Genomic DNA, 11,946 nt, shown 5'->3' on the forward strand with positions numbered 1-11,946 from the left:
GTTGTTTAAGAGTACTCTATTATCAATTTGTTATTGTGTGCCTCGGCTGATTCCTTGACGAGGGTTTAACACACATGTAAGCGTTTGGAATTTTGGATAGAAATTCCGGGCGTGACAAGATAGGAATAGAATACCAAAGATAAATTGGGGTTTCGTAATGAGCAAACCGGCGATCTAACCAATCACGGGATTACACGGCAAAGTAGCAAAACTAAACTTTAATCTAAACAAAACCCAAGAAACCCTGAAGGGGTACCTACCTATTTAAGGAGGTAGGAGGATGACCTAGGGGTTCCTAGGGTCGTGCTCCACCTGGTTGGGGCGCACCACACATGGGCCCCACTTGGGCTGGGGTCCCAAACTAAGTTACAAGCCCAAAGGCCCATGACAGGTGACGCAGTATTTTGTTTATGTGATTGCGGCCAAACAACATGGAATTTGGCGATGACGCTGGATCCGTTGGAAAGAGGGCTCTGAGAGCTCTCCATCAAGTATTCATGGGCCAAAAACGGAGGTCGTATGCAGATTCGGCGGCCGTTTCTTTTTATCATCTTGTTCATCCATGATGTGAGCAACGGTTGTATCTGTAGTAGCCGTGGTCACATCATCCTCCCCTTCTTCATGGAAAACCGTCCTCGGTTTTTCCAAATGGTGCTCATGGCATGGTCTGTTTAAAATAACCTGTTTCATCCAATAAAAACAAGAGAAACTCGAAGTAATATGATTAGAAATAACATGTCTCTCTAACTTGCAAGTTTTATCCACATCTGCAGGAAGTTCTAAATCTGAACATATGTAAACTCTATGTACAAAATATATTCCAACATCATTATATTCACCAAAGATATTAAAAATAACATTGGTTGGACATGGCAAATCCGGCTTAGCAATTAATTTCTCCTTCAAATTATCGAGCTCACAAAAATCATCAAACTGAACATAGCGCAAAGTATTTAAAGAAGATGTCAATTCTCGTTACTCTACTTCATTAGCAATGTGAACAACATGCTTAAAATCGGCACATAAAGAAACACTAGAAACAACATGTTCATTCACTAGTTGTGGCATGGATATAAGTGAAGCATTATCACACAACTCTTATTTATCACAAGGTACAACAAGTAAATCAACTTGTGACAAAGGCATCTCAGCAATTGGTTCCACTAATGGTTGCTCTATTATAGCATGAGAAGTGGACATGTATATAGCTCAGCTTGAGAATACTCACCTTCATTTTTCTCAGCACCATTTAATTTACCTTGCAAACTTTCTTCAGACATCGCAGGTACTTCATACTCCTCCTCTTTCTTCTCAAGAACAACATTCTCCTCCTTTTGTTGAATGTTCTGAACTCCCTGTAAAACGCTAGTAACAAGAGACACAAAAGATTGCTCCTCTCATGTTTGCACACCATCATTGCTTAAGGATGTAGGAGATTCTGAAACAAGAGATAAATCGCATTGTTCATGATTCCTCGCATTTGACATCTGACTTTCAATGCTACGAGCAAGCATGAATAGGTGTCCAATATAATTATATGTTACATTAGCAAGCAAAACCTGAATTTTAGAATTAAGCCCATTGAAAAATCTACGCATTGTGCCTTCATTGCACTCTTTTATATCATTGTAGATGACAAAAACTTTAAATTCATGGATGTACTCCCTAACAGTTCCATCATCTTGTTTCTGATGTTCTAATTTCTCACGAAGAGTACATTTGTAATAAGAACTCACAAAACGTTTTCTCATCTTGTTTTTGCATTCATCCCAAGTTACAGGTTTGTTACTAACATAACTCCACCAAAACAGAGCAGAAGAGGTAAACTTATTACTAGCAACCTTTATCATTTGAGCATCAGAAAAATCATATTGATCAAATTTATTATCTACTGCTAGCTCCCAATCAATATAAGCAACAAAATCATACTTCCCATCATAGAATGATAACATAGATTCTACTCGTGCAAAATTATAGTCGGATACCTAATATGCATTGCGTGGAGAAGTCGTCATATCTCGTCGAAGGTGAAGAAGCCGATGTTCTCGTATTCCCTTGCGCAATCCTGCCATGGTTAGTAGCAAACAAGAAACACACACAAGAATATGCACACTCCTATCAACTACTAGGTAGTGGCTGCTCAAATATCACACACACTCAAGCTTTTAACCTAGCTCTTACATGTTCTTACCAAAGCAAGCGGAATGTGACGTACACCGACTCAACCAAACACCCCAATGAAGGTTGGATGTATCGATGCCTTGGCAAACACTTGCTGTACGGCGGCAATCAAATCTGTGGAGCTCTAGGTAGGCTTAAATATGTAGCAAAGGAATAACAAATGCTCAAATCAGAGAATGCAAAGTTCAATAATGGTTCAAAGTCAAGTACCGTGCTGGTCCTAGGCTAGAACGTACTAGAGACGCGAGCCTAGACACAAATGGTACCACCAGATAGCACCAGAAATAACTCAAGCACAACTCTGATATATGAAAGCAATCTCAATGATAGCAAGCTGATTTTCTCTCTTTTCTTTCTTTCTTCTTTCTTTCTTTTTTTTTTTTGCTCTTTTCTCTCTTTTTTTTGGTGCGGCTTTTCTTTTCTCCTTTTTTAAGCACCTTTCTGCCTTTTTTTTCTTTTCTTTTCTTTTTACAAAAACAACCTCAAGGGACTAAAATGTAAATATAAAAAATTACAGGGACTGTTGGTATTTCTTAACGACATTACTAGAAATATAATTCCCAGCAATGGCGCAGAAATACTCCTGGTATAATATGGTTACAGAGTTCATCCGCAAGCGCACGGATATACCATTGTAGGATTTCACTCGAGAGTATTCCAAGGGTTCGTATTTATTTAATCCTGTGGGAAGATCATGGTAGAGAGAACTTGACTAATAATTTATATGTTACTTGTGATAATCATAGTCTAAGCAGGGGTTAAGATAATCCAAGGGTAGAGTGACACACAAGCATTAAGCTACTCATTCTCATAATAAAATATCTAAGCTAAGTGGAAAGAAAAGAGAAAGATAATCTATTCCTATACTTCTAGTATACATAGTATACATACATTCTAGTCATCTGATATACTAGCTAATGCCCTCTATCCGATGCCCTCCTGGTACTTCGAGAAGCCACCCCTGACTGCCGAGTTCCTTACGACTTCCTGTCATGACTATACAACCGGGGCTAAATACGGAGGAGTACCCTCTCCAGGAAATTAACTTAGGACTATATGCACGCGGGGAGGAATAGCCGTACTGAGCTGTCACCATCAGCGACCCACCTCTCATTCGCAGCATATAACCCCAAATAATAATATCCCGTAATCTAGACACCACGTCTAAACTGCCAGATACTACTCTAATATCATCGCCATGACATAGAGTAATTGCATATGCAAACATTATACCCGCACCAAAGCATCTCCCAGACAAGCTAGCAGTATATTCAGTACAACATGAACATAATGTAAAGTAGGCATTCATATACTCGGAAAGTATTTCAATACCATAAATGCATAAAGAAGAGTATTCTAATAAAAGTACAAAGCTTACAAAAGAGGAAAGAAAAGCTACTAGAGTCATACCCGAACACTTCCGAAGGCTTCCGGACTCCTGATTTCTATTCTATTCCTATTCCACTAGCTAGATAACACAAAACTAACTTGAGAGAATATGAGAGAGCTCTTGCTTGAGGTGTGTGAGTGAAGTGAGAAGGTGAGGGGTCTATATAGCCTACCAATGACAGTTGTGACAGTGGGAATGGTCGGAAATACCCTCCAATTGTCATTGGGAGCCAATCTAAACCGTCCAGAAGAAGCCCTGCATCTAATGGCGGCGAGGGAGGTTCGGCCGAACCAAGGGCCGGCCCATCCAGCCCATTATTTGGCTGGTGGCCTCCTGGACTTCTCCACTCCGTAGACTTGTGAATTTTGGCCCAATTCATCGTGTCAATTCTGAGTTCTTGGACCATTCATACATAAGTTTGATTCAAGACATCATCCGATTGATTCATCGTCTGATTTGATGTCGATTCTCCTCCACTTTATGGTTATTCTCTGCAAAAGGTTAGTGAACCAAATACTAGTGGAATATTATTATTCTAACATATATATGCATTGCAAGCATAACTAGTTCTCCTCTATTTTGGTAATATTGACGGTCGAAACTGATCGCTAACGACCGTCAACAAAACCCCCCAAGCTTGAACCTTTGCTCGTCCCGAGTGAAGGACGAAAGGAAACAAAATTTTGGTTGTTGATTAGGAGTTGCTACTATGCTACAGATCTCAAAGGTACAGGTGCAAGGTATATCTACTCTCTCTCAGATTAAATAATCTTTGGCACGGTGGCTTACCCTTACCCTTGATTCCCACGAGACACTGCTTCTCCTTGCCTTGGGCGGTTGAAAGACAGAACAACAATTAGAGTACCAATCACCCAATCTTTACTCAACTTTTATTCCGGTAGTTTTCAAATGATTTTGCAAAAGAAAGCCAAGTTCCTCAAATGATTCACTCAGTCTCTCTAAGTGTATCAATTTGAATTCCTCACCATTTTTGCCTTTTTGATTCCTACTCTAAGGTTTGATATGTGGAGCTCGGTAGGGATCAAACATGGCATACTTGCATTTGCATTTATTACTAAGTCAAAAACTCAGATTAAAGCAGATAACTAAACATACTCAAGATCAAGATCGTGCAAAATGTGTGTGTGATATATGGTGGAAATGGCACATGAAGAAAATAAAGAAAATGCTTCTCCTTTGTGCTTACTTCCTTCTCCCAAAAATCCTTCTTTTATTATTTAGGAGAGGGCATGGCTACATTTTATTATTATTTTTTTCAATATCATTCTCATGCTTGATAGAGCATAACTTTATTATATATATATATATATATATATATATATATATATATATATATATATATATATATATATATATATATATATATATATATATATATATATATATATATATATATATATATATATATATATATATATATATATATATATATAAAATTTGTTTGGTGCTCCATGGTGCCCGGGCTCCATGATTCAAATTGAGTATATACTCAATTCAAATGAGTATGAATTTTTTTAAAATGTTTAGGTATTAAATTAACTACTTTACTAACTAGTTCAAAACAAGTTTGAACTTAGTTTAAACATATTTTTGTTAGATTTTGATTCTAGCTATATGGCATCCAAACATATAATTAGCTAGGTATGTAATATTTGATTATGAAATAAAGTTAATTAGCTAGGTTTATACTCACAATTTGAAAATTATAAAAAATTTGGGTGAATTTGTGTATTTCATACCATGGTGCCCCATATGAGTGTATATATATATATATATATATATATATATATATATATATATATATATATATATATATATATATATATATATATATATATATATATATATATATATATATATATATATATATATATATATATATATATATATATATATATATATATATATATATATATATATATATATATATATATATATATATATATATATATATATATATATATATATATAGTGAATCTATTCTACACCCCTCCCCTAGAATAACTATTCTACACCCCCCCGCCCAGGGGGCAAACCCACCTCCCTCACCCTCCCTAGGACCCAAAACCCCCCTCCCACCTCGGTTAAAGCGTCCTCCCGTCGGTCAAACTACCCACCACTCCCTCCCCCGCCCACCACTTTGCTGCTCTCGTCTTGCAGGAATCGTGCAGTAACAGGACGGTCATCGTGCAGTAACAAGACAACATTATCGCAGTAACAACGTCAAAAAGTAGCCATGATGAATCTAGTTTTGTTAAGCATTTTTTTATTAACTTCATGGTGCAAACAGATTGGAAATACAAGATATGATGTGAAAGATATTGCTCTCTAAAGATTGAGATTTACCTCTTTTTTAGTCCTCGTCTCACTGGAACAGCGTAGTAACACGATGGCCAATATGCAGTAACACGTCTGCTTTTCGCAGTAATAACGTTAAAAAATAGTTATGATGGATCTAGTTTTGTTAAGCACTTTTTTTTACGAACGCCATGATGCAAATGGGTTAGAAAAATAAGACATGACGTGTACGCTAGTACTCTCTAAAGATTGAGATTTAAAATACTCTAGATCTAAAGAAACATTACTACTATAGGGCCACTGTTACTATGCATGTTCTCTGTTACTGCAAATTTCGTCATATTGTTGCTGCCAAAAGTGCAGTAACAACCTATAAAGTTTACAGTAACACCCTATACATTTTTGCAGTAACATATGATGTTACTACCCTTCTAGGATAATGTTACTGCCGAATCATAGTAACAAGGTATGATTGTTACAGGTACATAACTGATTTGTTCACAAATCATCATATGGTAATTTGGTTAGAAGTGCTCGCCATGAACCATGAGATCATGGGTTCAAGTCTTGAATTCACCAATTTATTTTTAATTTTTCTAAAAAAGAGAGAAGAAGGAGGGAGAGAAAAAAAAAGAAGAAAAGAAGAGATTGGGGGGGAGGATGAGAGATCGGGAGGAGCGACGGGAGAGGGGGCGCGGGAAGGAGAGAGGAGCGATGGAAGGGGAGGAGCGACGGGAGAGGAGCGATGGGAGGGGAGGAGTGACGGGACAGAGGGTGGTGGGAGGGGGTGTAGAATATATATATATATATATATATATATATATATATAATAACCATGCCTTTCCCTCCTTTTCTCTCTTTTTTTTTTCAAAAGGACTTTCTTTTTAGGAGAAGAAAGCACATGAAAACATGGAGAATTTATTTTGGTGGTAGTATGGAAATGGAATGGATAATTCCTTAGCTCCCAGTACAGGAGTTTAGCATGTTTATATGTGGGTGTATGATCTTGATCATAGAGTATTAGAAGTATCTACACAAATCACAAGAGTTTGACAAAGTTCAATCGAATGGCAAGTAACCAAAATGTATATATGGTTCATACATGATGGCACATTTTTGGCTCTGGTAGGAATTTATATCAAATGAGGAACTTTCAAATTTATCATTTTGAAAAACAAAACATCTGGAATTCAAGTCAAAGTAGGATCTGGATCATAGCAACTCTTATTTACTATCTCATATCTTGCAACAACTTAGACTCAGATCAGCAAGTGTAGCTCATTTACCTCAGGTTCCCAGATAATTGTTGGCTACTTATATTTAACCTTTGAGAGAGCACTTACCTATGAACCCATATTTAAGAGATATAAAACAGAGCAACTATTCATCATTTCAACAAAGAGAACTAGTTTGTCTTACCTAGCATGACTCAAACCTAGCCTATCTTTTTGGTATTTTCTATTTTGCAATTTTTTATGTTGTTTTCAAGTTTATAAGATGCAATTGGAAAGCAAATATGCAATTGGAAAAGGAAATATGCAATGTGATACAAGTTACTTCAGTGGGGGGAGAGATGTCTCCCCCCAAGCTTGGCTTTCGCTCAGGGTCCTTGATAGGGATTAAATCCCTGAAAGCGGAAGTATGCTTGAAGGTCATCGTGCTATTGCTGCATCATGTTGTTGATGTTGGCAAACTGATCCATTCTCCTAGTGATTTCACCCAAGTCCCAACGAGAGGAACTTGAGCGCCATTCACTTGGAGATGGAGGCACACCACTTGATCTGGGGTGTTGGTTGTCCGTCCGTTGTATGTCATGAGGCGCATGCCACCGGTCCTCATTGGCACTTGCCCAACTTGAGACTCCGATGCTGTGGCGTGGAGCTTGGGTCCATCCGGGTGCATCCCCAGTTGGCTCCCAACCTGCCTCATACATCTACACGGGTGTTGAGGATGATGAACTTTCCCGTTCATTCCTTGTCATGTTGCGCGTCTCTCTGTATGCTCCACCTGCACGAGATTCTTCTATGGTCTGTAGGGGAATGGTTAGTTCATTACAGTTGTACAAATGATACCCCGCATTTGGCAACGGGATTTCATTTGTACAACCGGGGAAAAAGTATATCAAAGATCCATCTACTCCATGTTTCAGAATATGCCCTTGCAATAGATAATTCTCATCAATACACGGACGAGCAGCTGAGATGAAAACAATTTGGTCACTAACGACCCCTAGCCCTTTTGCTATCTGAGTAATCAGAGAAGTGCACTCGACAGGAGCAGAAAACCTTATACTTTCTAACCATTGTCTTATCATACATTTCACAAGAGAAATTTTGATATTTCTAACCATGGCAAACATGATAATTAATTCATCCCCCTAATGGTTCTAAGATCACCTATAGGAAACAAAGTCATAGCAATCCACTTGTGCATGAGCCTAAGCGTAGGATTATGATCATTCGTCCTAGGTTTCTTGCAAATTGGAGCACCAGAAATATTTTCCCAAAACCTATTTTTCTCGAACCCAGAAATTCCTTTCTGGAGATCGATTTTACAAGAATCGTGAAAGCCAAGAAGTGTACTTAATCCTTTCCATGTAAGTGTGTATTCCTTATGGAAAAAGCGAAAGGAAATTCCATCTTCTATTTCTTTCAAAGTGAACAGAAATTGCAAAGTAAGCAAACGAAAACCAGGCTCATCTACCAGAGCAAATCTCTGCCAACCAACAGCTTTCCAAATAGCACGAAAATCAACATCCATACCTATCTTTTTCAGCAGCTCCGAAGAGTATTCTCGCGTGTGAGCATACTCCCGGTCACTTAGCATGTAGTAGGCTTGTCTTTCCCAATCGTCGACAAGGTTAAGGTCGGCGTCGTTCAGGAGACGTCGCGGAGCTTCGGCGTCCTCCATCGAGACATCAGCTGATGAACAAGCACTAGACTCGTCATGATGACTTGATGAAGAGCCGGACCCCTTGAACAAACGAGATAGTCGCCTCCTCATTCTGCACAATGGAACAAGAACGGGCTAACTCGGCGAGGGGAAGAATAACAAGAGTTTCACCCGCCGGTTAATTTCACCAAAGCAACTTGTATATATGCAACTAAGTAATTGAATTTGAGGGAAACTATCAAAGCTTGAATGGACTTGAGAGCAAACTTTGGATAGGGAACGAAAATGTGATGAAATGGTATGGATTTCCCTCTCCCGGCCGGTTTGCTTAAGTAGTGCACCCACAATGGTCAAAACTGACCTGTGGGGCCCACTAGCCGTTGCCTCGAAAAAGGAGACAGCCGACCATTGCCTGGCCGGTTCGGGCGAACCCCTGGTGGGCCCAACCGGCCCCACTTTTGGCCGTTAGGTTCCAACGGTCAGTGTAGTCGTGGCACAGTAAATTTTCATTGAAAATTTTATTTTGGTTTGCTCTGAAAATTTCATTTGAAGAATTTCCTCAAAATTCAAAAATCGTAAATGCAATTTTGAAATTCAAACATGTGTTTGATCCAAAAATTCAAATTGTTGAAAACAAACATGCGGATACATACCATTTTACCTGTTGGCGAAGGTCGCGTCATTTAAAGTCCGACGTGCAAGACCGTACCTCCTTGCAGTTTTGTGCGCAGATTTTCCACCCGTCTCCGGAGGTGATGGAGCGGGCGTCTTTGGCTTCCACACCTTCTTTGGTTTTGGTGCGGGAGACGGCTTCCTATGAGCCGGCTACTCTAACTTTTTGGCCGGTGTACTTGATTTTACCAGCGTCTTCCAATAACGGTTCCTGGGCATCGTTGTTTCCTTCTCCAGGCAATTCTGCATGAATTTCACCAGGTTATCCGTCTTGGGTGGCTCCACTTCGACCACTTGAATATTCTGCGGGTTTAGCCTGTACTTTATTCTAACCATGGAGCATTGTTCAGTCCTCGGCTGGAACTCGAACTTTTCCTCCTTCCCGTTGATATGGAAACAGATACTTCCCATTCCCACGTCAATGTTGGCTCCTGTGGTGCTAAGGAACGGACGTCCCAAGATAAGCGACGTCTCTTTTCCCATGTCCATGTCCAGCACCACGAAGTCAACCGGTATGAAGAAATTCCGTATCTTGATGGGCACATCCTCCGCTATCCCTACGGGGTAACGGACTAACGAGTCAGTCAATTGTAGGCGCATCGGTGTTGGTGCCAACACCGTGAAGTTTTGTTTGTCAAAGACGTCCTTGGGCATGACGCTGACACTTGCTCCGAGATCACACATGGCTTGGTCGAAATGTTGTGCCCCGATCGAGCAGGTGATCGTAGGACACCCTGGATCCTTCTTCTTTTCCAGGAGCTTGTGGAGTATGACATTGCTGCATTGTTCCGTCAGCTTAACCACCTTCGTTGTTGGGAGCGGTCTCTCGTTGTTGAGAATATCCTTGAGATAACGGGCATATGTTGGCACTTGCATAGCATCCAACAACGGCACGTTGATGTGAATCTTCTGGATTACTTGAACAAAGCGACTGAACTGCTCGTCCACTGATGGTTTCCTACTCCGTTGAGGAAACGACAACAATTGTGTGTCACAGTATTCCTGCGGCACACCCTTCTCTGGTAGAACCTCTTTGTCAGCCGAGTCACTAGATGGCGCTTCTCTGGCGATCCTGTTAGCTCCTGCAAGGTTAGGATATGGCAGATCACGAGTGGACTTACCTCCCCTCGTCGTGATTGCCTTGACATTTTCAATGGAGGAGTCGGGTTGCCCCAGAATCCTCCCAGATTCAGTTGCAGGGACAAAAGTGGCCAATTGAACTAGCTGGTTTTTCTATCATTTTGTTAAAGCTCAGCTGGTTTTGGAAGGCAGAAGCGAAGCCATCTAGCTTGACATTAATGTTCTCTAGGATCTTGTCATTGGCAGCTAGCTTTTTGCTTAAAGCATCAGTGGTCTTAGCTTGTGCAAAAACGAGATCCTTCAAGGAGGGTTGGTTAGAAAAGTTACTGTTGCTATTACCCCCTTGATAGTACGGGCGTGGCAGGTTCCACCTCTGACCTCCTTGTGGACGATACCCGTTATTGTTGTTGCCCATGTACATCGCTTCTTCACAGCTTTATGCGCAGTCATTCCCAGAATGACCCATGCCGCCGCAGACTTCACACGTGATGTGTGAGTCTAAGGCCTTGACGGTGCCTTGTGGCCGTTTGTCGTGGTCGTCCAAGAATTTCATGAGGAGGTCCAGCTTGGCAGCAAGTAATTCTGTCTCCTTGACGGTGTGCATACCTCGCTGACGGGTTTGGAGTTGTTCCTCGCTCCAACCCATATTGGAGACCATCTTCTCTATTAAATCAACGGCTTCTCGAACCGTCTTAGAGAAGAACGCTCCTCCAGCTGTTGCGTCCAGGTGGTCACGGGACATGGGAGCGAGTCCATTATAGAAATTCTGCAGCATCAGCCAGTCATCCATCCCATGATGAGGACAGGCGGCCACTTACTCCTAAAGTCGTTCCCATGCTTTAAGAATGGACTCGTCCCTTGTCTGCTTGAAACTGGAAATCCTTCCACGAAGGGTATTGGTTTTGCCCATCGGGAAGAACTTTGAGAGGAATGCCGTAGAGCATTTGTCCTAGGTGTTGACAGTAGCACGGTTGGCATAGGACCACTGCTTCGCTTTCCCGAGGAGGGAGAATGGAAACAGCCACAGCTTGACGGCGTCTGGACTGACACCCTTTATAGTGTACGTGCTATAGATCTCCAGGAACTGCTGCAGATGAGCGTTGGCATCCTCGTTAGGCTTGCCACAGAACGGGCTAGCCCGCACCATCGTGTTGAGGTTGTACTTCAGATCGAAATCGACGTCTCCCATGTTGATCTACGGCCCAATGGCCACATTGTCAGCAGAGGGAGCAGCGAACTCGCGGAGGGTCTTGTCAGCCATAGTCTTGAAAGTCGGTGGCGCTGGTACGGCTGGTTTCTTTGTCGGTAGGGTTTCCTTCGGAGCGACGACTCGCGGCCTAACGCTCCGGAAGAAAGCTTCTCAATTTTCGTTGAAATTTTTTGGCAGGTTGAAATGAGTCATGCACTACCCT

General features: G+C 41.0%; 1 non-coding gene across 1 annotated transcript; it reads left to right on the plus strand.

Annotated features, from left to right (window-relative positions):
• Positions 1–11,322: 11,322 nt before the first annotated feature.
• On the plus strand, positions 11,323–11,429 carry LOC112939759 (small nucleolar RNA R71). Its single transcript, XR_003243629.1, has one exon. It is a non-coding gene; the product is annotated as a small nucleolar RNA R71 (small nucleolar RNA).
• The last annotated feature ends 517 nt before the right edge of the window (positions 11,430–11,946 follow it).

This window comes from Oryza sativa, chromosome 7 (genome assembly GCF_034140825.1).
Source record: "Oryza sativa Japonica Group chromosome 7, ASM3414082v1".
In the NCBI taxonomy this organism is placed as follows: Eukaryota; Viridiplantae; Streptophyta; class Magnoliopsida; order Poales; family Poaceae; genus Oryza; species Oryza sativa.